The 25,900-nt window shown below is 50.0% G+C and overlaps 1 protein-coding gene across 8 annotated transcripts in view; it reads right to left on the bottom strand.

Moving 5' to 3' along the window:
* Window positions 1-23,454, bottom strand: part of AKAP1 (A-kinase anchoring protein 1) — a 37,336-nt gene extending 13,882 nt beyond the window's left edge. For 6 of the 8 annotated variants that reach the window (XR_003792028.1, XR_003792029.1, XR_003792031.1 and 3 more), the window contains exon 1: window positions 18,954-19,022. The gene's annotated coding sequence lies outside the window, so the exon portion shown is untranslated. Of the gene's footprint in view, window positions 1-18,953; window positions 19,023-19,210; window positions 19,265-23,352 lie in introns of those variants that run through there. The other 2 variants (XM_029212710.1, XM_029212711.1) reach the window with 2 other exon arrangements.
* Between the last annotated feature and the right edge of the window lie 2,446 nt (window positions 23,455-25,900).

The raw sequence follows: 25,900 nt of genomic DNA, 5'->3' as shown, positions 1-25,900 counted from the left end.
GGATCCTGATATGACTGCACAGCAAAGACAAACAGGTTACGGCAGAGCCTTTGCTCCCCCACTTTCCCTGACCCTGGAAGGAGCATTCCTCCCTCTCAGCACACCCAAGACTCTGGGTGATCCTTGGAGGTGGGTGGGCAGGAAGACACACCTCCCCCCACTTCTGCTCCCTCATCCATGCACACTCCCTTGAAACAAGTTGAGCCTTCTCTTGAAACCAAATCCCTTCCTGCATCACTCCTTTTTTTTTTTTTTTGCGGTACGCGGGCCTCTCACTGTTGTGGCCTCTCCCGTTGCGGAGCACAGGCTCCAGATGCACAGGCTCAGCGGCCATGGCTCACGGGCCCAGCCGCTCCGCGGCACGTGGGATCTTCCCGGACCGGGGCACGAACCCGCGTCCCCTGCATCGGCAGGCGGACTCTCAACCACTGCGCCACCAGGGAAGCCCTGGCATCACTTCTTGATGCCAAATTCTCCCTATGTTCCCCCAAGGGACTAGTTATGTTTAGTGCTTTAGTTCTCTAAACTCCCAGAGCACTTATCTATCCAGGTGGTGTTGGAGCATTTTTAAATACCAATGGAATCCACATGTACATGTCCCTCGCGTGCACCCCCAAAATCATGAGTCAATGAAATAGTAGTTACGCAGCAGTAAAGTCAGAACAGAGGATGAGGAAGATTTTTAAAAGGATAGGGGAGGACTTCCCTGGTGGCACAGTGCTTAAGAATCTGCCTGCCAATGCAGGGGACAAAGGTTCGATCCCTGGTCCAGGAAGATCCCACGTGCCGCGGAGCAACTAAGCCCGTGCGCCACAACTACTGAGCCCACATGCTGCAACTACTGAAGCCGGCGCACCTAGAGCCTGTGCTCCGCAACAAAGGAAGCCACTGCAATGAAAAGCCCGCGCACCACAACGAAGAGTAGCCCCCGCTCGCCGCAACTAGAGAAAGCCCACACGCAGCAACGAGGACACAACGCAGCCGCCCCAGAAAAAGGATAGGGGATACTCCAAGGTGAGGGACCAGTAAAACACACAGTGGCGTGGAGATAGGGTCATGTTTGAAAGTCAAGTCGTTTACTGGGCTCGATGAGGGTCCTGCACCCGCTGCAGAGTCTGGACTTTTTCCTATAGACAACAGAGAACCAGCTTTGGTCTGCAAGGCACACACACCTAACTGTGTCTCTAGCTTATTCTGGGAGCAGGACAAAGAGTATTAAGCGAAAGAAAGCTGAAGACCTAGAGTCCGTTAGATCCAGGTAAGCAGAAATAAGAGCCTAGAGGAAGGCAGGAGACAGGGAACTGTTTTCTTCACCTGTAAGATGGGGACACACCTTGTAAAGGATGGCTGGTATAAGATCACTTGAGATACGTGTTAATCCTTGTAAAGCAGGGTTAGCTCTCATTAGAGGTATGCGACAAACTTATTCTAGAATACACACTTGTATCCTCTGCCTCCCATACAGCAAATTTTATTCTGTCTGCAAAAACTGTAAGTCTTCTTAAAACCAAAAATCCTCCACTGATACGGTGAATTACTCCTTAATTTGGTTTGTGCTTCGTTGCAGAGATGAATGTAAATGCTTTAACAACTCTTATTTACTTATATCAATGTTTAATTTACTTATATCAATGTTCTCGGGAAAAACCAGAGCACAGAGGTCCCCAGGTGGTTCTAATGTTCAGCCGAGGCAAAAAGAAGTTCAACCACTGCACACACACACACACACACACACACACACACACAAAAGTCCTGGAGACTTTGCTTCTCAAAGTGCAGTTTATGGACCAGAAGCACTGAGCATCACCTGAGAAACTGCTATAAATACAGTATCTCAGCTCTACCCCAGACCATTTAACAAGACCAGCAAAGGACTCACAAGCAACATGACAGCTTGTGAAGGAATCTAGGAAAAGTGTTCTGCTCCAAAGTGAGGGGGTCGGGGAGGGGTGGGAGGGGTCATCTCCAGAAACTTCTTCATCTGTAAAGATAAACCTTCTTGCTAATATTTGAAGATGAAGCAATGGGATTGGAAAATACAAAGCAGAGTTAAACAATGGCCAGGGCTCAGAAGGCTATATTAGTGCCTTCAGGCACAAAACTTCAATGCTGCTACCTTAGAGCTTCAAATTCAAGCACGGAGCCTCACTACATGCTTTCCCCTGCATTGCTTTATCCTCAGCCGCTGGGTCTGGAGTATGTATCACCACCCTAAAGGTTCACGTAACTCCAGGTCACACAGCCAGGCTGAACTCAGGTTCTACCGCACACTAAATCTAGAACCCACTTTAATGAGTCTGTGCAGACGAGGCATTGCACAGGCCAAGCAAAGGAGAGGTTTGTACCCCTCTTAAAACTTGATGGCCCTATTTTTTGACCCACCTCCTTGAGTAATGGAAATAAGAACAAAAATAAACAAATGGGACCTAATGAAACTTCAAAGCTTTTGCACAGCAAAGGAAACCATAAACAAGACCAAAAGACAACCCTCAGAATGGGAGAAAATATTTGCAAATGAATCAATGGATAAAGCATTAATCTCCAAAATATACAAACAGCTCATGCAGCTCAATATCAAAACAACAAATAACTCAACCAAAAAATGGGCAGAAGACCTAAATAGACGTTTCTCCAAAGAAGACATACAGATGGCCAAGAGGCACATGAAAAGATGCTCAACGTCACTAATTATTAGAGAATGCAAATCAAAACTACAATGAGGTATCACCTCACACCGGTCAGAATGGCCATCATCAAAAAATCTACAAACAATAAATGCCGGAGAGGGTGTGGAGAAAAGGAAACCCTCTTGCACTGCTGGTGGGAATGTAAATTGATACAGCCACTATGGAGAACAGTAGAATAGAAAAACAGAATTACCATATGACCCAGCAATCCCACAAGTGGGCATATACCCTGAGAAAACCATAATTCAAAAAGACACATGCACCCCAATGTTCACTGCAGCACTAATTACAGGTCACGGAAGCAACCTAAATGCCCATCGACAGATGAATGGATAAAGAAGATGTGGTACATATACATACAATGGAATATTACTCAGCCATAAAAAGGAATGAAATTGGGTCATTTGTAGAGACGTGGGTGGACCTAGAGACTGTCATACAGAGTGAAGTAAGTCAGAAAGAGAAAAACAAATATCGTATATTAATGCATATATGTGGAATCTAGAAAAATGGTACAGATGAACCTGTTTGCAAGGCAGAAACTGAGACACAGATGTAGGGAACCAATGTATGGACACCAAGGGAGGAAAGGAGCGGGGTGGCATGAATTCGGAGATTGGGACTGACATATATACACTATTATGTGTAAAACAGATAACTAATGAGAACCTGCTATATATAGCACAGGGAACTTAACTCCTCTTTGCTGTACAGCAGAAACTAACACAACACTCTAAAACAACTATACCCCAATTAAAAAAAAACAAAACACCTTGATGACCCTACCCTATGACCCAAAAATCCCACACCTGGAATCTTTCCTTAAAAAAAAAACCACAGGCAGAGGTCTATATAAGAGTGCTCACTGGGGTACCATTTGAAACAAGACTCAAAGCAATGGCTGCTAAATCTATTGTAGACTCCATGGTCATACCAGTTTTGGAAAATGAAGCTGATTCTCCTGTACTGACATGGAAAAATTGCCATGATACGGAAAATAAAAGCTGTAGACCACTGTGGGTATGTGATGTCTATGTCCACATAATCCCATGGAAAAACTGGGAAGGATCCATGCCAAGCCTTTCAGCTGTGGAAGAGGGGAAGGTGTGTACATTGATCTTGTATCCTACAAACCTTCCCAAACTTGTTTTTTTCCTTATCTGCAAATAGAGATAGTCTTCCCTTTTTCCTTTTGGAAAGAGAGATTTTTAAATTTCTTTAACAGAGATTCTCCAACTTGGCTGCCCATCAGCATCACTTGGGAAGCTTTTAAAATCTCACAGTGGTACCCAGATCAATTACATCAGAATCTGAGGGTGAGACCTAGGCATCGGGTTTTTTTTTTTTTTTCAACCCGGGTGATTCCAATGTGCAGTCAAGTTGGGGAAATCACTGTTCTGTAACAACCTGCACACACCCGCAAAAAGGTGGCGGTAGATTATGGAGATTTGCTTTCTGTTCAATGTCCTTCACATAAAAATAAATAAATAAATAAATAAATAAAATGAAATTTGAGAAGGAAAAGAGGTTATGGGGGACGGGCACACTCAGGATAAGGCCCATTATCAGGAAATCAAGTCCCACCCAACAGATCACGTGCAACAGGAAGTGGGGCTGGGGTCTGAACACAGGTTTTCTTCTCGTCAGTAAAGTTATATTCTAACTCCTTATTATTCTAATCCCATTTCAGCAGGGCTTATAGCTGTGATTCCCATAGTATTCTAGCAATTCTCTGCTCTCAGGTAAAAGATTAAATGGAATGGGATGGAGAGGAAGAAAAAGAATCCTATGTCTTAACTACCCATAGGGGGCAGTCTCCTCACTTTACACACCAAGGACCCAAGGCCACAGACTTACATGGGTGTGTGTGTGTGTGTGTGTGTGTGTATAAGGGGGGAGTTGCTACCAAGACATAAACTGCTTCTCAAAATAGCTGGAAGAAGCCGCCCCCCCTTTGGAACTAAAAGCCGATCACAGGGGTCTGCTCTCCAGCAGGTGTCCCCATCCAACCCCCAGGATCTCAGAAGTTGGCTACACTACAATAAGGCAGAGGCCCAACACAAACCACCAGTCTAGCTTTGGTTCTGCACTCCAGGAGGTCCACACCGCGACCCAGACCACAGCCCACCACGTCCCTGGCCTCCCCTGCCACCTCATCTGTTCCGTTCCCAGCCCTAGTTCAGATTGAATGCACAGAACCAGCCACCTGGGGCCATGACACGTGCTCCCTGCCTGCTGCTCTGTAGCCCAGGGACACCGCTGCCACCTGCCCACCTAACCCTGCCAGCCGAGCTCGGTCCCCAAGAGACTGAGGCTCAAGCCCCCGGATCCACCATCTATAGCCCCACCACCACCCCCTAACAGGCTACTCAGCTAATGACAGCTCAGGAGACACTTTCTGCATTTCCAAGCCAGACAAATACCCCGTTGTTGTGCCAGAAGGGCCTCAGAGAAGGGGGGTGATGCTGCCATCGTGAAGCAGTGTCAGCCACCCCACAGGACACTGAATGTCCCACCTGATCCCAGTGGCCACCACTCACCCCAGGGACTAGAGCTGGGGCACCAGGAGCCGCTGCTTCTACGTGGGGAGCAGCAGTGGCCCCTCTTCTCCATGCCCACAGGGACAGGAACCGCCCGACAGGGAGAGCTCCAGGCGCTTGAGAAAAGAGGTATGAGATCCCCAGAAAGAAGGGGAACACAGGGCTCGTTTACTTTTTCCTAGCAACCAGGGGACTGTGAATAGCCTCAGAAGCCAGCTCCACCGAGAACAGAGCCAGGAGCCGCTGGGATCAGCAGACACCCCACCCAAAGGTGGCGGGTTCAGGAGGCTAGTGGGTTTCACCAAGGGCGCGGCGGCCTGGGGGCACCTCACGGGGAGCCCCACTTCTCACCAGTCAAGGAAAGTCCCTCACTTCCTCGGTCCTTCAACTTCGAAGGGCCCTACCTGAGCCAATTCACTCAGACAGACTTGTGCATCGGTAAGGCGCCGTTTTCCCTGCTTTACCCGGTCTGATAGGCCTGGACAGGTGGTACAGGACGCACCCACCTTCCCTGAATCCTGACGGGGCTGCCTTCACGCGCACACAGCTGCAGCCCTCACGAGGCCCACTGCTACCTTCCTTCTCTGGGCACAGACTCATGTATGAGCTGCTCTCTTGCCCTGGTTTTGTGTGCATGTGTTTTGTTTTTTTTTTTTCTTTTTTAAACCTGAACCTCTGAAGAGGTTTGTAGTGGCATTTAACACTGGAGGTCTAACGGCCTTCACACTCACTCACTAATGAAGATGGCCTCCTCCCCCAGGGCCTCCCACCCCAGGCCCAGGAAAAACCTTGCAGAAGAATGCAGAGCCGGCCCTAGCACTGGTGGGGAGGAGACCTGGCTATTTTGAATCTGGCTGCCTGCTTATTTTTAGCAGGTCCATTTGCTGGGAAATAGATGCAGGCTGGCTGGCTGCCCAGTGGTCACACAGAGCTCAACGCAGGCACGTGCCACAGCCCCACAAGGCTTCAGCATTCACCTGGTCAGTCCAGGTTCTAAAAAGATGTCTTCCTTCTCCCAGAGGAGCAGGCAGCTTCTCAGAACAGCTCACCTCTGGAGAAGTAATGGTCTCACTCCCAAGCGTGATGACCAGTGCAGTCGCTGCAGTCTAGAGCCTTCTGCTAAATAAGAAGGCAGATCTTTGGGAGATTTACTAAACAAGAAAACAAAGAGTGTTGGTGCCACTAAATCCATTTGGCTGTGGTTATTGTGGAAAAAGAGCTGCATGTGATTCATGATGGGGGCGAAAAAAAAATCGATCCTAAAACAAGAGCTTAGGGGACCAAGAGCCGTACAAGTCCAGTGTGGGCTTGGGCCTGGCCAGTGAAGCCAGATCTACTCTGTGATCCGGGTCTTAGTTGCGGCATGCATGCGGGATCCAGTTCCCCGACCCGGGATCGAACCCAGGCCCCCTACAATGGGAGCGCAGAGTCTTACCAGTGGGCCACCAGGGAAGTCCCTACTCTGTGTTCTGAGTGGACTTTTAAACACTCTCCAAGAAATCTGAACATTTCCTCCATTATTCCAGCGTTACATATTCACTTTTGCTGAAGACGGTCCCTGGGTGTTCACCAACAGGGGGCGCAAGACAGCCCATCTCTAGAGTGTCCAGCACATCAAATTCTTGCTAAGGGGCTTCCCCTCTTGAAGGGGGCCTTCCGAGGACAGGGAACAGCTACATGACTCAGAACCTAAAGCCTAGCACTTGCTGCCACTGCATTCAGAGAATAACGGCAGGCTGCTGGCTAGGCCCATGTCGTCCCCCACCTGCCCCCCACCCCAGAGGAAGGCCACATACACAGAGGTCTTTACAAGACTACAAGGGTGTCTCTGGGTTTGTATAGGATGCATTTACCCAATTCCTCATCAGGTTGAGCTTCTGCACATACAAATACGTTTAAGTCACTGCAAGAAAACGCTTCTGGCCACCAGAAGCTCACAGTCCGGAGGGAAGAATCTCTCTGTCTCTCACACACAGATGCACCAAGCTGAGCCTGACTTCAGAAGTGGGCAAAGAGAACACAAGGAGGCTGTCTCAAAGAAGGCCATGATTTCCTTAGGTTGTAATGGTGGGCTAACAGCGTAAATTAAGGTTCTAAACCCAAGATGCCTTGGGGGATGGAGGGGGCAGCAGAGTAGAGCAGGATGAGTCCGGGAGCTGGAGCCGAATAGCTGGCAGGGCCGGACAAATGGCGTTTGACCTCTACTGTCAGGACAACGGGAAGAAGCCATGGCAGCTGTGGCACGGCCAAAGCAGAGCAGGTCGCAAGAGGCAGAGGCCTGAGCCACCCCCGAGGGGGGACTGCAGTCCAGGACTGGTGGCCACTTAAGGCACAGGGGGCCCCTGAGCACTGGAAACGTGACCAGCGTGACTGGGGGACTGAATCTTAAAGTTTATTTGATGTTAATGTAAATCTAAAGAGCCACATACAGCTGGTGGCTACCTAGTGGACAGCGCAGTGCTAGATGGTGTCCCCGAAGACCTGAAGGAAACACAAGAGCTGGATAAAAGCTGCAATGACCAGCACCTATCTTGCTGAGCAGAGTATGGTCCTGCCCCTGGGGGTGGGGGACGATGGTGAGCTGGGCCACTGACCCTCAGCAGCATGGCTGGGGCCCAGGAATCACAGCGCTGGGGCCATGCCTCAGGCGGCTGGTCTCGCCCAGCCCGTGTTCACAGGGTTGTTACCTTCATCCTTAGGGGGCCTGGGTGGGCTGTGACTCATGTTGGCACCCTAAAGATTCCAAATTAGCACACAGTGGGGACTGTCCCCCACACCCTCCATTGTGATGGCCCAGCACAGCGGCCAGGGGAGCTAGACCAACCACACTGCCCGTTCTGGGTGGACCAGCTGTCCCACAAAAGTCACGGAACACTTCCAGTCGGCTTTCCGGGAGACCAGAGGCTTCGCCCAGTAACATCTGGGTGGGAGAACCTGCTCACTGAAGCCTCCTCCAACCAAAGCGGAAACTCGGGGTCCAGTACCTGAGCTCCAGGTAAGAAGAGTCAGAAGCAAAAAAATCCCATCTGGACATGGTCTCAAATTAAGAGCTCTTCCTCCTCCAGCTCAACTGAAAATTAAACTTCCACTTAGGAAAACTCGAGAAATCAGGGACCCACGCAGGGTTAACTGCCCAACCTCTCTCCTCCTCCTCTGACCAAACCCACAGCCATCCAGTCTCACCAGGCTTCAGATGATATGGGCAAATCAGCATCTCCTACAAAGGACTTCCCATTGCTTCCCTTGGGGGTAGGGATGTGGTTCTTAAAAACGTGAACAACTATGTCACATCCATCCTGCCCCTTATCCCTGGCTCCTGGCAACCTTCTTGCTTTACAAGTGAATTCTGACAGGTTTCTGAGGACAGTGATAGAGCAGGGGCCAGGAAACTGTTCCCAGGCACATGGAGTTCCCACCCATGACCACAGAACACAAGACTGCCCAAAAGGTATGCAGGTGTGCTCTGGCAACACGCTCACCTGAAAGCTAATAAGGACGGCATGTGCCTTCAGAAGGAATCAGAAAAGATGCTGCTATGAGGCAAAAGACCCTTCCCACCACCACCTCCGGTGGGAAAAGAGGTAAGACAATGACTTTCCAGATGGCAGACAGTGCAATGTGACCAACTCAGAAATCCCACAAAGGCACATAAGGTAATTTCTACTCAACAAATATTCATCAGTACCAACAGCGTACAAAGCTCGGTGCGACACAGACAGGAATCAACAAACGCACTGCCCTCTTTCAAGACTTTCAATTTCTTTGGGGGCAAAACCCCCCAATGACCTCTTCTCCAGTGGGCCTGGTACTGCCACCCTCTGCCACAGCCCAAAAGTCAGGCAAATGTCCTGGCTGGGCCAGGGGGCGGGGGTAGGAATCAGGCTGCCAGACACCCCAAATTAGGATGTTCTAGTGTCCTGGGGTGAGAGATGAAAGGACGTTAGCCTTAATGGCAGTGCCATGGGAGCCAAGGGGGCTGGGGTGCCCCATTCAGCATGCAGACTTTCATTCTCACCACGACTTGGTACCCAGGTCCAGATCCCCTCTCATTTCAACTACTCCTGAAGTAAAGCCCGGCCTTTTGCTGGTGTGGCAGAAGGGACCTGGGGGCCTGGTTGTCTTTGCCGTCTTTCCACCAACCCTCAGCCTTCAGCTGCACAGCTCCGACCCCTGCCTTCAAAGGGGCTTGTCCTTGGGCACAGATCAGCGTGCTTCTGGTTGGCTGCCCACCCTCGCACACTTTCTCACCAAGACGAGGGAGTAAAACAAGAAAGGAGGGGGCACCAATCCAGGAAGCAACACAAGAGAAGGGGAGAAGGAAGTCCCAGGATGAAGGGGAAGCAGAGCCAGGGAACCGGGGATGCTTCCCAGGAGCGACTCGGAACTGCTGAGTCTGCGGTAAGTTTAAGCACGAGAGGAGCTTCCCGAGAGGAGCTTCCCGGCAATCGACCCGCAGTGGCCAAGGCCCAGGGGAGAGTCAGAGAACTGGTGAGACATACAAAGAAAACTAAGCTAAGGAAACAAAGGAAATTAACTAGGAGAAGAGAAGGGAGGGGGGAGACAAGAAAGGAAATAGGACTGCAGCCATAGCAATATTTAGATCACAACACTGTCATGTGACCAAATGTTGGGTTACCTCTATACTGAGAGGATGAGGGGGGGAAAAGTGTAGGAATGGGCCAAGTCCTTATCTCGCAGAGCAGAAAAAAACAGATAATATTTTTAAAAAGGAAGGAAGGAAAAAAAGGAGTAGTATACTATTTAGAAATACAGTCAGCCCTCCCTATCTATGGATGCAGAACCCGAGGACAGAGAGTGTAAGGGATTTGAGCATCCACAGATTTTGGTTATCTGCGGGGGTCCTGGAACAAACGCCCCGGGAGACCAAGAGTCAACTGTGTAGAGGTAAATGGCAGGGAGGACGGCTGCCTCTAGAAGAGAACAGGACAGGGTGGGGAAGCACTCCAAGCAAAGGGCTGTTCTTTCAAAGCTTAACAGTCAAAAGTCAAATCTGTCTACAAGCAACGCTTTGACAGAAACTTAATACATTCTGAAGTATTAACTACAATGGATGCTCTACTACCATACAACTTTATGTTTCTTGTCAACCATTATAACAAATATGTATTAATGCCAATTCATCTTTTTTTTTTTTTTTTTTTTGCGGTACGCGGGCCTCTCACTGCTCTGGCCTCTCCGTTGCGCAGCACAGGCTCTGGACGCGCAGGCTCAGCGGCCACGGCTCACGGCCCCAGCCGCTCCGCAGCATGTGGGATCTTCCCGGACCGGGGCACGAACCCGTGTCCCCTGCATCGGCAGGCGGACTCTCAACCACTGCGCCACCAGGGAAGCCCCCAATTCATCTATGCACAAACTTATACTGCTTTATTTTCCATAATAACTGATACCAATCTTCCTTCAGAAAACCCCCAACTGCCCCGCTGACATACAGTAACACTCAGAAAGAGAACATGCTTACTGACAGCCAGACCCTTTCAGAGACAAGGCGTATGATCCCCCCACCCCGGTGAGGTCACACCAGCATCAGGCAGCAGAACCCCCCAGGGCTAGCCATTTAATAAAGATTTTAATACCCACAGCGAGCCAGGTTCCACTGGGGTTGGGGGCAGGGAGGTGGGGGAGCCCTCCGGAAGCAAAGGTGGAAGGAGGGGTAGGGAATCACATTTCAGACGAGATAATACCGCAAAGAAGCCGGAACCTGCAGCCTCTCTCAACAGATTCAGACAGCTGAGCCCTCGGCATCCCCTGCACGTAATGAATTAACCATGCTCCTGTGCATCCAGAATGGTACTAGTTGGGAGAGTTGAGAAAGCCAATCGCTTTCTGTGTTGTGTAGATTAAACGAGGAACCCAGGCTGACGAAGCCTGGATAAAGTGTGCCTGGGAGAGGGGGAGCTTTAGACAGAATGGTCAGGGAAGGTCTCTCTGCAGAGGTGGCAGGAGAGTGAACAGCAAGGAGCAGCTCTGCCAAGATCTTGAGAGGACAGGGAAAGGAGAGGGGGAGAAGGTTCCAGCGGGGAGAAGACGTGCCAGCAACCTAAGGCAGGAACAAGCCTGGCTGACTCAAGAGACAGCAAGAAGGGGAGGCAAAGACGAGGCTGGAGGGCCGCTGCCAGAGAAACTGCTCCCCAGCATCGCTGCACAGAAGCCATGCTGAAGGTTAGGAACCTGGAAGACCAGGTTCACCCAACTCCCTCCAGAGAGGGGGACTGACTTGCCCGAAAAGCCAGGGGACTGTAGTTTCTGAAAAAACAGAAGTTGACTGCAGCATCCGCTCCAGGACAGAGTGCCTCTGTGGCTGGTAGCATGGCGGGCACGTACTGTGTGAGCCAACAGAGGTTCGCTCTGAGTTCTCAGCGAATGCATCTGCCAGGAAGCCCTGGGATCCTTAGTCCTGGAAGACCGCAGCTAAGCCCTCTCACCACAGTGCCTCCACACCCTCAAGTGCATCTGTCCCAATAAGGTGGCCCAGCCCCCCTCCGGGGGTGGGGGTGGGGTTGCGGATGGAGGACAGAGACAGACAGACACACACACAGAAGTCCCTGCCACTTCTTTGAATCGGACTTTGCGAAAACAACCTTGTTCTCCAGCCAACGTAAACCATAGGCAACAGAGGACCTTATATGGCTCTAAGCTTTCTTAATCAGAAACAAGAGAGATGGGCTGGAGCTGGCAGCTCCAAGTTAGAGGAAAGATGGGACAAGAAAGGGGGGAGAATGGAGGGCAGCGAGGAACAAAACTTGTTTGTCAAACCCCTTTTTCGTTATCTCTTCAGCCTCAGTGGCTTCCCAGTAAGAATTCCTGCTGAAGGGCACGGGTTTGCCTTCTCTCGTGGTTTTATTTTGGCTTAAGTCAGAGGATGCCAGTTATCAGGCTGCCGCGGATTCATAGTTTTACAGAGTTTTTAGTGGCCTGTCCTCAGGTTGGGTAACTTCCCACGAAGACAGAACTAACGTGATTTCCTGAGAAACCAGCTGCTGGGTCGTCCTTCCCTAGGACAGCGATCCTGACCCAGGAGTGCCCGCTCACTGGGCTGCCTCGGTCACATGCCTGCCTGGCCCAGGAGGCAGGGGTGGGTCCTTGCCACAGGTCCAGATAGAAAAAGCAGCGCAGGGACCTCTTAAGTGACCGCACACACATACACACCCCCCATGACAGTCTCTAGGGTGGCTTTATTCTCCTTCCTCCCCTAATTAGGAGAGGCTGCAGCTCTGGCACCAGGACCTGCCCCGTACACTGAAGCCACATGCACTTGGCCCTCCTAAAGGATACCACCTGCTAAAAATAGCATGATAGCACATGCTTGGCTGGGCGGGCCTCACCAAAGTCAAAGGACAAAGCAAGGAGGTTAGTCTCAGCATGGCCTCTCCTCACTAGAGACAGAGCTCACGCCCATCCCAGTGCAGCTCAGGGCAAGCCACTCCTATCTCTCAGGAGGGGCAGGAAGGGGGAGGGGCAGAAGATCTGTCTTCCCAGCCAAGGCTGGAGGGAAGGGGCGGGGCAGGGCAGCGTGCTGAGAGCTGAGGGCTGGGCTTGAAGGGATCCTGCTGCCTGCTCCAACAGGGAGCAAGCCAAGCTACTCTCAGGCGACGGCCTGTTGAGGCCAGGGGATGGTCTCGAAACCCTGTGTGAGGTCTGACAGGCCACACTATTACTAGCCAGGGAATGAGTGACTTCAAGGCTGCCTTTTCAACCAGGTGACAAAACTAAGCCAGAGTCTTGAGAGCAGTTTTCCAGGCCCTAAGGCATGGTTATGCAGCTCGGAAGGCACTGGATGGTTGCATAATTCTGATAAAACACTTGCCTTAAAGATCCTTAACTTCTGTTTCCTGTAAAATGATAACATCCAAAGAAATGGGATACAAATACCTCCCTCCTAGGGCTGAATGAGGCTGTAATGACCTAACAGTCTGACTCAGTTTGTGGGATTTTATTCTTTTAAAAACCCAGTTTCACTTTCTGGATGAGGATGGAGGGGTAATGGGGCGGTTAACAAGAAACAGCCTCTAAGCAGGGAGCTAGAGATACTGAACCCTGATCTAAGCCCCAAGACAGCCCAGTCCTGGGCCCTAGGATAAGCTTGCCTTCCTTAGGGCCTCTGTTTCCACATACACAAACTAGAAATTCTTTTTTTTTTTAATTAATTAATTTATCTTTGGCTGCATTGGGTCTTCATTGCTGGGCACGGGCTTTCTCTAGTTGCTACTCTTCATTGTGGTGTGTGGGCTTCTCATTGCAGTGGCTTCTCTGGTTGCGGAGCACGGGCTCTAGGCGCGAGGGCTTTAGTAGTTGTGCCTCGTGGGGTCAGTAGTTGTGGCTCGTGGGCTCTCGAGTGCAGGCTCAGTAGTTGTGGCGCACGGGCTTAGCTGCTTCTCAGCATGTGGGATCTTCCCACACCAGGGCTCGAACCCGGTCCCCTGCATTGACAGGCAGATTCGTAACCACTGCGCCACCAGGAAAGTCCACAAACTAGGAATTCTTAACCTCATACGATTGAGAGAGAATAAAAAGGGAATAACGTGCAAAAACCCTGCTAAATTATCAGGTATACGGTAGGTACTCAGTAAGTGTCTGTTATACATCTTCTGCTGTTGGGGTCCAAAAAAAGAGTTCACATTATATGCCAGAGGCCAGTCGAGTAGGGTTCAAACTAAGCACACCCAGGACTAGATGAGGGGCATCTGGAAATAAAGCACACTCCCCAGAGCCGGCTCCACACCAACACTTCGGGATCCCCACTGGGGACCAGCTCTCCCTGAGGCCTTCAGTAAAGCCAGGCCTCCTAACACTGAGATGGACCGGAGGAGCAGAATGAAAATGACGCTTGTCCGCAAGGTGTCTGCGACCTGGTTCAGCAGAGGGCCCACACTGAGACCTGCAGGAAGTCATCAGGTGAGTGAAGGACCAAGCAGCAAGTCTCCTGACGTAACGACCAAGGCCAGTGAGCACTGGCCTTGGAGAAGCAGCGAGGACCTTTACACTGATAAACAGGCTCTCAAGCGAAAACGGCTTTCCAAAGGCTTAGCATCTGGCCCCTTCACTTCACACTCCCATCCCCAGACCCCTCACTACACTCCTTTCTCAAACTGTTTCATAATTGATCACTGCCCTCCAAGCTGGCAGACCGGAACTTGTTCTGAACATGCCATGGAGAGGACTGATAAATAACTTGTCACCAAAGCTGTTGGGTGTGTGGAATATGGAAGACTAAGCCCAAAGACATGATGCTTTACAAGGCGAGACAATGAAGCTTTTAGAGTTGGGCAAAGAACTAAGTCCAGTGCTGTCCAACAGAGCTTTATGCGATGATGAAAATGTTCCAGAACCTGCACTGTCCAGTACTGCAGCCACTGGCCACATGAAGCTACTGAGCACTTGAAATGTGACTACTGCCACCAAGGAACTAATTTTTAAATTTTACTTAATGCTTTAAAAAATTTATATTTAGCTAGCTACACATAACTAGTAGCTACCCTATAGGACAAGGCAGCTCTAGACCCTCAACCCTAAAGACAGACTTAAGAGAATAAAGATATTGTAAAACATAAAAATATTTACTACAGTAGCACCTTAGCGTTAAATGAACTTCAAATGCACCTAAACCAGTGGATTGTCATTTTTTTCTTAGACTTTGGCTTGTACCACCCAGGCATCCCCAGCCCAAACACACCCTGCCTCCCATACACAACCCTGCAGGCAACTCTACCTCCCAGCAGCCCTAAGGGGCTGACTAACTCCAGGGGTTAGTCAGATTGTGCTCTTAGGGGCACAATCTGAATGCCTTTGATGTTGACCAATCTTCTTTCACCAGCTGAAGAAACTAAGACCCTGAGGGCCAACAGACCTGCCTGGAACCCCAGCCAGGTTTCAACCCTGAAAGCAGCACCCAGATCTCAACCTCCCCTCCACCCACAACCCCCAATCCAGGGCTCTTGCTAGCTAAGCCCAGGGTGAAACAAGTCTCATGAGCCCTCAGCACTGCATACGTTTACTTCCAGAACTCTTCTGAGGCCCTGCTTTGTTCCTAAGTACATGGGCCTCAGTGAGGACCGGCTAAGTGAAGGCAGCCAGGCTGTACTACCAGATGGGGACAGAATGTTTACTGTCAACTGCTGCAAACTTATCAAACCTAGCTGCAGAGACATTCAAGATGGCAAGAACTGGACAGAACAAAGACCACTTAGTAGAACCATTTAGGAGGAGGAAAAGGACACCTCGAAAGTTCCTTATAACTGAAAGCCAGTCCTCAGAATGCTGAATGATAACACACATTCCTTTGCTGCAAGAATCTGCTTAGAAAGCAACAGAAAGATTAGGTGAAAAGCCCATGGACTTGATGACTCCTTGTCCTTCTCACAAAAGCCCTCTAGTTTAAGTCCAAACCCACACTTGTCGGTTTCTCTATCCCTCTATTTGTATTTTTTATTAGCCACTGAAACAATCCCGAATGAACTCTAGCTTCACCCTCCTCAACTGCACTCAGAGGTGTCAGGATTAAAGGATTAGGGAGGCGTTTGCTTGTAACTCACCTCCCAGAGTAACTATCAAGGAAGAGGTGTCCCCTAAATTTTAGTTTCCATGCCCCCACCAGCTACTTCTCCAGCTACTCTGTCCTACCCGAAACACTGTCACTGTTTTACACGGCCCAAGTTTAAAACTAGGTACGAGGGCCAGCAGGTTTGCTCGGTGGAAATGCCACACACAATGGGTACTTGATGTTAAATGATCAAAGGTGAAACCTGTGTGAGACATTACACCAGAAAGGGATGTGGAAGAAACAACCTGCCCTAGAAATGAAGGTTTAGGATTAAAATACATCCCACAAAGATCAGCAACTCAAATAGCATGAAATGATTTCAGTGGGATAAGAGGCCCGTAAGGACCCACCACCACCTGCCCAGAGCAGAGGGAAACTCCCTAGAAAGGTAAGCTGAAGGTACTAAGTCACACCCAAAACTTCCCCACAAGAGCACAGCGGTCCAAACTGCAGAGAAGCCCATTCATTCTAGACTCACAGGGAAGATGAGGAAGGAGGAGCCTGGGGAGAATGGGCTGGAAGGCACCAGCTCACCAGGCACATGGGGTGTTGTAGGCTTGAGCCAGGAGGCTGGCTGGCAAAGTGTGGGGAAGCCAATTTGTTTTCCCCCTCCTTCCAACCAAGTCTCCAGGTCAGAGGTTGGGGAGTAGGGTACTTTTATTAAAATTCAAGTCACTTAACAGATTCAAGGGAAACTTAAAGTCAGTCTCAGAGACTCTTTAAGAAAGAGGGGAAAAAAAAAGAAATCAATGCTTGAGCACCCATCATGTACCAGGCACAGTGCCATGCCCCACAAATATTATCTTAATTTGTCTTTAGGATGGGAGAACACTGAAAAGCCTAAAACTAGCCTTCACCCACAAACGATGGTTATGACCTGGCCTGGGTTCAAAGCCCAAGAATAATTTGGGTTACCAGGTAAAGCAAAACAAATTACTTTAAAATATTGATGCTGAGCAACCTTATACTTGGAGACACATCCCCTTGGCACCTGAGCAGCCACTTCCAACAGACACCTTCACTGTCACCCTGCAGTGGCCAAGTCTGAGTGTACTTCCTAGAAACAGCTGGGAGGAGGAAATGATATTCACACAAAGGGCTCCAGCTAGACAGTAGACCAGTCTCACTCATAGGCTGGGAGGGGATCAGTTACCTGCAACTTCTGGGCCATCACCTGACAAAACATATGACAATAGAGCCTATTTAATCCAGGTAGGCACAAAGGCTTCAAAGATTTGCATACCTGTAGGACCTACTCTAGCCTAGGGCCATTCTTCATCCGAGAATATACCCAGGAATTACTACCCAGAACCCACAAAACTAGTTTTGAGGTTCAAGAGGAAAGGTTCAACACAAGTCAGAAAAGCTCCCCCAAAATTACTTCACTTGTTTCCAGTGCTGAGAAAATCTTAAATAATCAGCAGGTGAACCACCTGAACTTCAAGAAAAGAGGAATCTGATAAATGGTCAAGTCACGCTGCCCTCTCTGCATTTCAAAGATGCTCTGTACCTTTAAGAGCAAAGAGGGCGGGTGGTGCTTACTAAGAGCCCAAACTTCTAAAAAGAATTTAAAAAAAAAAAAAAAAAAAAACGAATCCGGGAAGGACTTAGTTACAATACCAGGGTAGCAAAGTAAGGTCACTAGTTGCCAGAATTAATAGCTTCTTGTGAATGGTGTTTCTTGATCAATAATTTCGACAAAGGGGGTGGGGGGCTTGGATAGCAAACCAACCAACAGATATGACTGTACCAAGTGTCCAGCAACCCAGATTTCCCTGCAGGAAATAAATTTAAACACCAAGCAGCCTGAACTCCATAGGGGGAAAGATGGCTAGTTTAACCTAATTGTCCTGCCCACACACCCTACCCGACTTGAGAGGCCTCCTCTCACACCTGGAGTTAAGTGCACCGGGTTTGTGTTAGCAGAGGCCGGGGGGCAAGAAGGCGCCGGCCAACCTCTGCATCTCCGCGGAGAAGGGAGACCGCGAAACGCCCAGGGCTTCCAAGCAGTCCCAGGTCTATTCGGCACCACCCAACACACCAACAGCTCCTATCCGTCTCTCGTGCCTTCCTTGGAGGGGAAATGGGAGGAACCGCACCCAAGGGCACAAAATAGTAAAAGTGGTGAAAGCCTGCCCAAACACACTTTGATCCAGAACCCCGAAACTAGCGTGGTCCCTCCGGCCCGAGGACCAGAGGTGGGTGCAGGCGGAGCCCGACACGTGACCCACAAACCCGCGGGCATTAAGTCAGCGGGCACACGGGACAGGACAGCCTCCGCCTCTCCGACACCCTTTAAGGGGCTGCAAAAGCTAATCCTCTTGAGAGACACCAAGCCTTTCACATCGGGACCCTAACTCGGTTCAAACGGTTTCCCTCCGCCCGCAACAAGGTTCCAATCACGACCTATCTCCTCTCATCCACCCGGCTCTGCAAACCGAGCCCCTTCCCCTGGTTCGCCGCACTGAACTCCCAGGGGCAGAGCGACCAGCTCCAGTCTGCCACCGCCGGCCTCGATGGGGAGCACCCCCGGGCGATATAAAGGGGCCCAGAAGTTGGGTGAGGTTCCTGAAGTGACCAATTCAATTCAGTGGGGAAGGAGTGCCCGCAGGCCTTGGGACACTTCCTCGCCCTTGTGAGCACCTGGCCCTGCCCACAGCCCGCCCGCCGGCGCCTCTCCCGGCTCAGACTGGGTACACACGACCTTTGAAAAGTAAACGCGTGTGGGGTTGGGCGACCTTGGGTGGAACGCACTCAGGTCCGTCTCTCGGGAGAGTGTGTGCGCTCGGGGAAAGTTAAGCCGCAGAGGGGTATCCCGGGCGTCGCGCCCTCGCTTCCCGCCCCCGAGGATGGTGACGCGCGTAGGGGACACCGCGCGGCTGCGGAGCGCGGCCCCAGCCAAGCACAAGCGATTTGTCAGCAAGAACCCGGCGGAGAAGGACGAGGGGGCGCGCAGGCGACGAAAGAGAAAGGGCCTGCTTGACAGCAGGCGACGGGCCGGAACCCCTCTGCACGCCCTCAGCGTCGGGAGCCTCGCACCCCATGAGTCCTGGAGCACGCGACGCACCCTGCACCTGCACCCTAGGATCACCACCACCCCAACGGCGCCGCCCTCGGGGCCCCGGCAGGTGGTCCCCAGTTCAGCCGCTCCCTGCGGCCCCAACTTACCGGCTCCTCGGCGACCGTCGGGATGCAGAGTCCTCGCGCCGCCGCCGCCCCCTGGCCCCTCGGCCCCCGCCTCTGCCCCGCCTCAGCCCCTCTGCCAAGCCGGTCCCGCAGCGGTGCACTCCGGCCGCTCCCCCACGTGCTCGCCCAGACCCGTGGAACACAGAGACATTAAATACTGAGGACGCGCAGAGACGTGCCCGCGGCGCGACGCAAGGCCCCGCCCCCTGCCCTCGTGCCCCCGCGCCTTCCCGGCTCACCTGCGCGTGCGCGCCGCCGGCCTCTCCCGCCAGCGCCTCTGCCAGCTGCGCCAGAGGGGGCGCGGTCTAGAGTGTTCCGCCAACATCCCGCCCCGCCGCCCGCAGCCGGGCCTTGCTCAGGCTCTCGCGAGATGAGCTGTAATCTCGGCTGGGCTCGGGAGAGAGGCCTGGCTGGAGTCTTCGGAACGCCCCTTGCTCCTCCCCCACCTTCGAACCTCGAAGCTCTGGACCCCTCAAGACCTGCGCGAGTTCGCCCGCCTCGGGTGTGGGAGATTTCGAGGGGCCAGTTAGACCGTCTGCCTGCCTCTGTATAGAGAGGCCCCTGGAAAAGGCAAAGGGGCAAGTGATGCGCAGGGCTCCCCTTGCCTCCCTTGCCTATATATACTATATATTATAGATAGAATATAGATCTATATTATATAGATCTATTCACTGTAATTCATCATTACATTGTACGCATGATTTAGTGATATTAATAATTGCACGATAATAACTGCGTAATGGGAGTACGTGGCACCACTCAGATGCGGCACTCTTGCGCATTTTCACAACTTGGTGATGTCAAAGTGAAACAAACTTTCCTCCAAAGGGGGTTGGGTTTTGGAATAATTCCTGCCAAGAGATAGTCATCATGATCTATCAGTGACTCCCTGAGGAAACTTGAGAAAATAAATTGCCCCCAAACAGGTGGACAGGGTGGGGGGTTCCAGCTGGCCAGAGACATAGGGACTTTAAGTGAAAAGAGATCATGCCAAGAACTATTACTTGGGAACATGGTTAATCCTAACTAGTTATCAAATGCAAATTTAAATGATGATGAGATACCTATTGAGTTTAAGTTCATATATGTATATGAATCCCAATTGCATGGTGTGATTAGGGACATGAAGGAAACAATCAGGAAAGAAATAACAAGAGGCCTATTTTAGGTTCTGTGCTTCAAAAAGGCCTAAGGTGAAACTTAAGCTGAAACCTGCTTGATGAGAAGGAGCTGGCCTTGCAAATTGTACTTGAGAATAAGGGTTGGGGAGTATTCCAGCAGAGGCAGCAACACTGCCTGTGTTGCAGGAAACAGCGTTTGGTGAACTAGATTGGTGTGGATGGACTACAGTGAGGTGGGGAGAGTGCTAGAAAAGAAGGTTGGAGACTATAAAGGGAGGAGGGTTTTTTTGGGGGGGCAGGGGGTGTGAGGGAACTGGACCACTTTATAAACCATAGTAAAGCTTAGATTTTCTTCTTCTCTGTTTAGCTCCCAGGCATACTTCTACCCCAGGGCCTTTGCACTTGCTATTCTCTCCAACTGGAATATTCTGCAGAGCTCAACTACCTCATTTCTTTCAAGTCCTTTGCTCAAAGATCACCTACTCAGTCTCAGTGAAACCTTCCTTGGAGTCCCTGTTTAATAACTGTAAAGACACACACACACACACACACACACACACACAATTCCCTGTCCTTCACGCCTTCTTTATTTTTCTTCACAGCATTTACCACTATCTACATACTACATATTTCTTTTATTTCGTGAGTGGAGGCATTGTTGAGGGTATGGCACATCGAGGGCACTCAGTAAAAATATGTTTAGTGAATGAATGGGAAGCCATTAAAGAGGGTTAAGTAGAGAGTGACACAGTATAATTTCTGTTTGGAAATGGGAGCTGTAGCTGCTGTAGAAAGAATGGACTAGAGGAACACTAGCATAGAAGCAGTGAGACCAGTTGGGAGGCTGGTACAGTGGCCCAGGTGAGAAATCATGTTGGCTGAGCCGAGAGTCATGGCAGTGAACATGAAGAGACTGCTTTGGACTCAAGACAGATTTTAGAAGTAGTAGCAACAAGACTCACTCATGTTGTTGGGGGTAAAGAAGAAGGAGCAATGCTTCCTCTGGCCTGAGTTACTGTGTGAAATGGGGTACAGTTTATTGAGACTGGGGAAGATGGGGGCAGAGAATCATTCGTTTCATTTTGGACCCATTAAGTTTGTAATGTTTTCGTAACATCCAAGTGCAAATAGTAATTAAGCTGGATATGCAAGCCTGCAGCTCAGAGGACTTGGGCTCAGAGGAGTGGATGGGAAATACAAGTATGTATTGAAAACCATGTAAAAAGTGGATATTTTAAAGGCAGACAATGCCCTGGTGGTGGTGGAGGTAGGAAATGTCCACAAGGAAGAAACTGAAAAATGATGCCGGGGGGTGAGACCTGGAAAGGTGGCAGGAAAAAATGGGGGCACGGAGGCAGAGGGGAGGAAGAGGAAGAAAGAGGGAGATGGAGCTATGAGTATGGTTATGAGAAGGAGGGACAGAAAGCAGGGGCAAAGAAGACGGAGATGTCGGTCATATCTATGCCTGGGGATGAGGGCAAAGCCTGCCAGGATAAAAGGAATGAGGGGAGAAAAGAGGAGTGGGAGAACGGGAACACTAGGGAAGATACAAGACTCAAGTCCAAGGGGCAAAGGTGAGAACACAGATTAACTGTAATCACAACTAGAAATCAGCCCAGCAGCTGTGGCTGAGGAGGTGACCACAAGGTCAGGGCAGTTCAGAGGTCAAAGAGTGATTCTAGTATGAGATTAGAAGATAGAGGAATGAGAAGGGAGGTGAGGATGGAATGTGAGTCTAAGAACGTGGCCATGAGGAAAATAGGATTCTATTATTAAACTCCAACATGAGCTCATAATGGGCAAAAGCCTGCTTAAGGCAGGGATTTTAAGCTAGGTTGCCCAAGCTTCTGGATGTCCATGAGCTCCCCGAAATTGCACACATAGTTTTATAAGTATGGTATTTTCTGTGGAAATAGGTTATTTTTAATATATTGCTTTTGTCTCATTAGATTAATATAACACCCCGGACAAAGTGAAACAAACCTCTCTTACTCTCCATCCCACTCCCTGTTCCCTTAAACTGCAGAAGCATTTGGTTCTGCCCCAGGACATGTGTGTCTGCAGGGAAGAATAAATGGTCTCCTTCTAGGGAAGTCAATGGACAGAGTTGGGAAGTAACAACACTAAGGGCTAATACTTAATGAGCACCTAACGCGCAGCACCGTTCACAGCACCTTATTCTCACCTCCACAAACCTCAGTCACACAGCAGCAGAGACAAAGTTTTTAACCCAAGAAATCTGGCTCGGAACCCATGGGTTAACCAGTTCACTGTACTAGAGGCGGATCTAGGGATCCAGAGAGCGGTATTATACAGGAACGTGTCTGCTATAGATTGAATTGTCTCCCCCCCCCAAAAAAAGATAATGATGAAGTCCTAACCCCCAGCACCTCTGAATGTGACTTTATTTGGAAATATGGCTGTTGCAAATGTAATTAGTTGAGCTGAGGTCATAACTGGAGTAGATTGGACCCCTAATGCAATATGACTGGTGTCCTTATAAGAAGATGGCCTTGCGAAGACAGGGAAACAGAGAGAACATCATGTGATGACAGCAGGTTGTATTTATGCATCTATAAGCCAAGGAATGCCAAAGATCACCCACAAACCACCAGAAGCAAGTAAGGGCCAAGGAAGGATTCCTCTGCAGGCTTCAGAGGGAACAGAGCCTGCTAACATCTTGATTTTGGACTTAATCCCTCCTATACTGTGAGACAATACATTTCTATTGTTTTAAGCCATCCAGTTGGTGGTACTTTGTCACAGCAGCCCTAAGAAACTGATACAGTGCCCTTCTTTCTTGAACCCACGGGTGCCAGGTGGTACAAGAGAATGTGAAGTCATTCAGCAGTCGATAAAAGGTGGCTGTCCCCTTCCTCCCATCTGGGCCCAAGGTGCAATGTCTTCACAAGGCAGAGGCCTCATCAAAGTGGCTATGATGAAAGGGCCTCAGATAGGCACTACTCAGGCTCTGACACCATCACCACTACATAGTTCTTGGGAATTTTCCAGCTACATATTTAAGATCTTAATTCTGGTTCTGTTCAGTGGGCGTCTGGCAGGGGTACGGTTGGCCATTTCCCAGAGCCCCCTCCACTCTTCCCAGCTTCTTCCAGTTTTGAAGTGGAGCCTGAGAAACTCTGCAAGCTACTCCAGATAGGGTGAAATTCTACCCCAAACCAAGTTAGGTCCTTCAACTATAGCCAAGCTCGTGCATATAGAGAAGCAATTAAATCTTCTATAGGTAGACTGTTACCTACCTCATTTTGTTCCATGAGAGGCATCTCTTTGGGGCCAACTGTTGGGATCCATAAGGCCACACATGCTGGGTGCTGTATGAATGTTTGAATTGCTTGGACTCTATGAGAAAAATTGCAGTGAGCCCTCTCTGGTAAGGTTAATAATCTTTATGAAATATTTTTGTTAGTTTGCATACCTTGCTGTGCACCACTGCAGCTGGGATGGTCTGAAACAGCAAGATCCGGAAGTCTCAAGTAACTGCAGAGAGACCGGAACTTCCCTGGGGATGAGACATTTAGTCAAGGTGACCCACCTCTAGGAGGGATGGGGCAGAGCACATAGCACTATGGGGGCTCAGACCTCTCTCAAATTTTCCATTGCCCCCAGCCTCCACATACCCTCTGCTATTTCTCTGGAACCATTTCCTTGCTCTATCCATTCTAAAACCTGGCAAGTTTCTTAGTCATCTCTGTCTTTTGTTTGATCAGGCATTCAGGTTTCCCATAGACTAGCACATTCTACCCAGGAGTATCACTAGTCCACCCAGTGGCATTGTGCAGATTAGGTAACAAGGGTCCCTTCCCCCAGACAGGCAGCTCTGTGCCAGGCACCATGGTGAGCACAGTGCGATAGCATAGCCTGGATTTCAGTCCCTACTTGCCCTTGGGCCGGATGCCCTTGTGCAGAACTTGACCTGCACAACCCTCCTTGACGTTCCTGTAGTTGGGAGGCAGCCTTCACAGAGCGAGTGCTGTCTACCATGACACAGTCATCCAACCAGACGCCTGCGGGTTTTGGGCACCATACTGAAGTGCCTTCATTCATCTAATTGCTGTCAAAGCCTAAAGCATTGCCTTGCTCAGCACAGGTACACTTGTGACCTCAAGGAACTTTGCCTAGACTCTGTTTCCTCCTCTGTAAAATGAGGATAATAATAAGACCTACTTCATGGGATCGTTGTGACAATTAAATGAGATATTCAGCATAAAATACTTTGCACAGTGCTGAGCCCAAGAATAAAAGCAATGATTGCATTTCAAGTTCTTTCATCAATAAGTCAAGAGCAAGTCGAGGTTCATTCAACAAATATGTATTAACAGCTATTTTGTGCCAGGCATTGTGTAGGGTGTTGTGGTTACCAAGGTGAATACCCCCAATGTGGTAGGGAAGGCAGACGTGGATGTATACAAAGGCTGTGTACAGTGGGATCAGGGCTGTGACAGAGGTCAGTACAGAGGTGGGAGGAGAGGTGGTAAATGTCAACGAGTTTCATTCTGCTTGTGTTAGGGTTAAGGAAGCTTGACTATATCATCGGTACTCCTTCTGCATTTGACATTCACCAAAATAAAATGTATTGCTTTAGTTCTATTGTTGCGTATCAATTCACCCCCAAACTGAAATGTCTTAAAACAACCATTGCGGGCTTCCCTGGTGGCGCAGTGGTTGAGAATCCGCCTGCCAATGCAGGGGACACAGGTTCGAGCCCTGGTCCGGGAAGATCACACATGCTGCGGAGCAACTAAGCCCGTGCGCCACAACTACTGAGCCTGTGCTCTAGAGCCCGTGAGCCACAACTACTGAAGCCCGCGCGCCTAGAGCCCGTGCTCCACAATGAAAGAAGCCACCACAATGAGAAGCCCGTGCACTGCAATAAAGAGTAGCCCCCACTCGCCACAACTAGAGAAAGCCCACGCGCAGCAACGAAGACCCAACACAACCAAAAATAAATAAATTAAAAAAACACACACACAACGATTGCTTGTCAGCTCATCGGGAGGGTTTGTTTCTGCTCCAGATGTTGTTGGCATGGTGACTCAGCTGAGATTGGAGGATCCAAGATGGCGTCACTCACATGTCTGGTGCCTGAGGTGAGATGGCCGGAACAGCTGGGCTGGCCAGGCATCTACCTCTCCCTCCTCGTGGTCTCTCCAGCAAGGAAGTGGAACACGTCTATATAGTGGCTTGAGGTTCCAAGAGGATGAAGGCTGAATCTGCCAGGTGTCTTAAGACCTAGGTCCAGACCTAGGCAGCATCACTTGTGCTGCATTCTATTGGTCAAAATAAGTCACCAGACCAGCCCAGGTTCAAGGGAAGCACCAATAGACTCCACCTCTGGGTGGGAGAAGAGGCAGAGAACTGGAGACATGTTTAACCCACCACATCTGTTATATCATATTCCATTTTACAGCCTATTTATTTAATAAATTTATTTATTTTTGACTGCCCTGGTCTTCGTTGCTGTGCACTGGCTTTCTCTGGTTGCGGTGAGCGGGGGCTACTCTTTGCAGTGCGCGGGCTTCTCATTGCAGTGGCTTCTCTTGTTGCGGAGCATGGGCTCTAGGTGTGTGGGCTTCAGTAGTTGTGGCACGCAGGCTCAGTAGTTGTGGCTCGTGGGCTTGGTTGCTCTGTGGCATGTGGGATCTTCCCGGACTAGGGTTTGAACCCATGTCCCCTGCATTGGCAGGTGGATTCTTAACCACTGTGCCACCAGGGAAGTCCCATTACAGCCGATTTATGACTTAGGAGGTATCTATCAATAATTGGTGAGATTCCGTGGCTGCTTCAGAA

The sequence above is a fragment of the Monodon monoceros genome, unplaced genomic scaffold (assembly GCF_005190385.1).
Source record: "Monodon monoceros isolate NGI ecotype Baffin Bay Population unplaced genomic scaffold, NGI_Narwhal_1 Super_Scaffold_9, whole genome shotgun sequence".
NCBI lineage: Eukaryota > Metazoa > Chordata > Mammalia > Artiodactyla > Monodontidae > Monodon > Monodon monoceros.
Note: the sequence above shows the minus strand (reverse complement) of the source record. Positions and strands in the feature narration are given on the sequence as shown.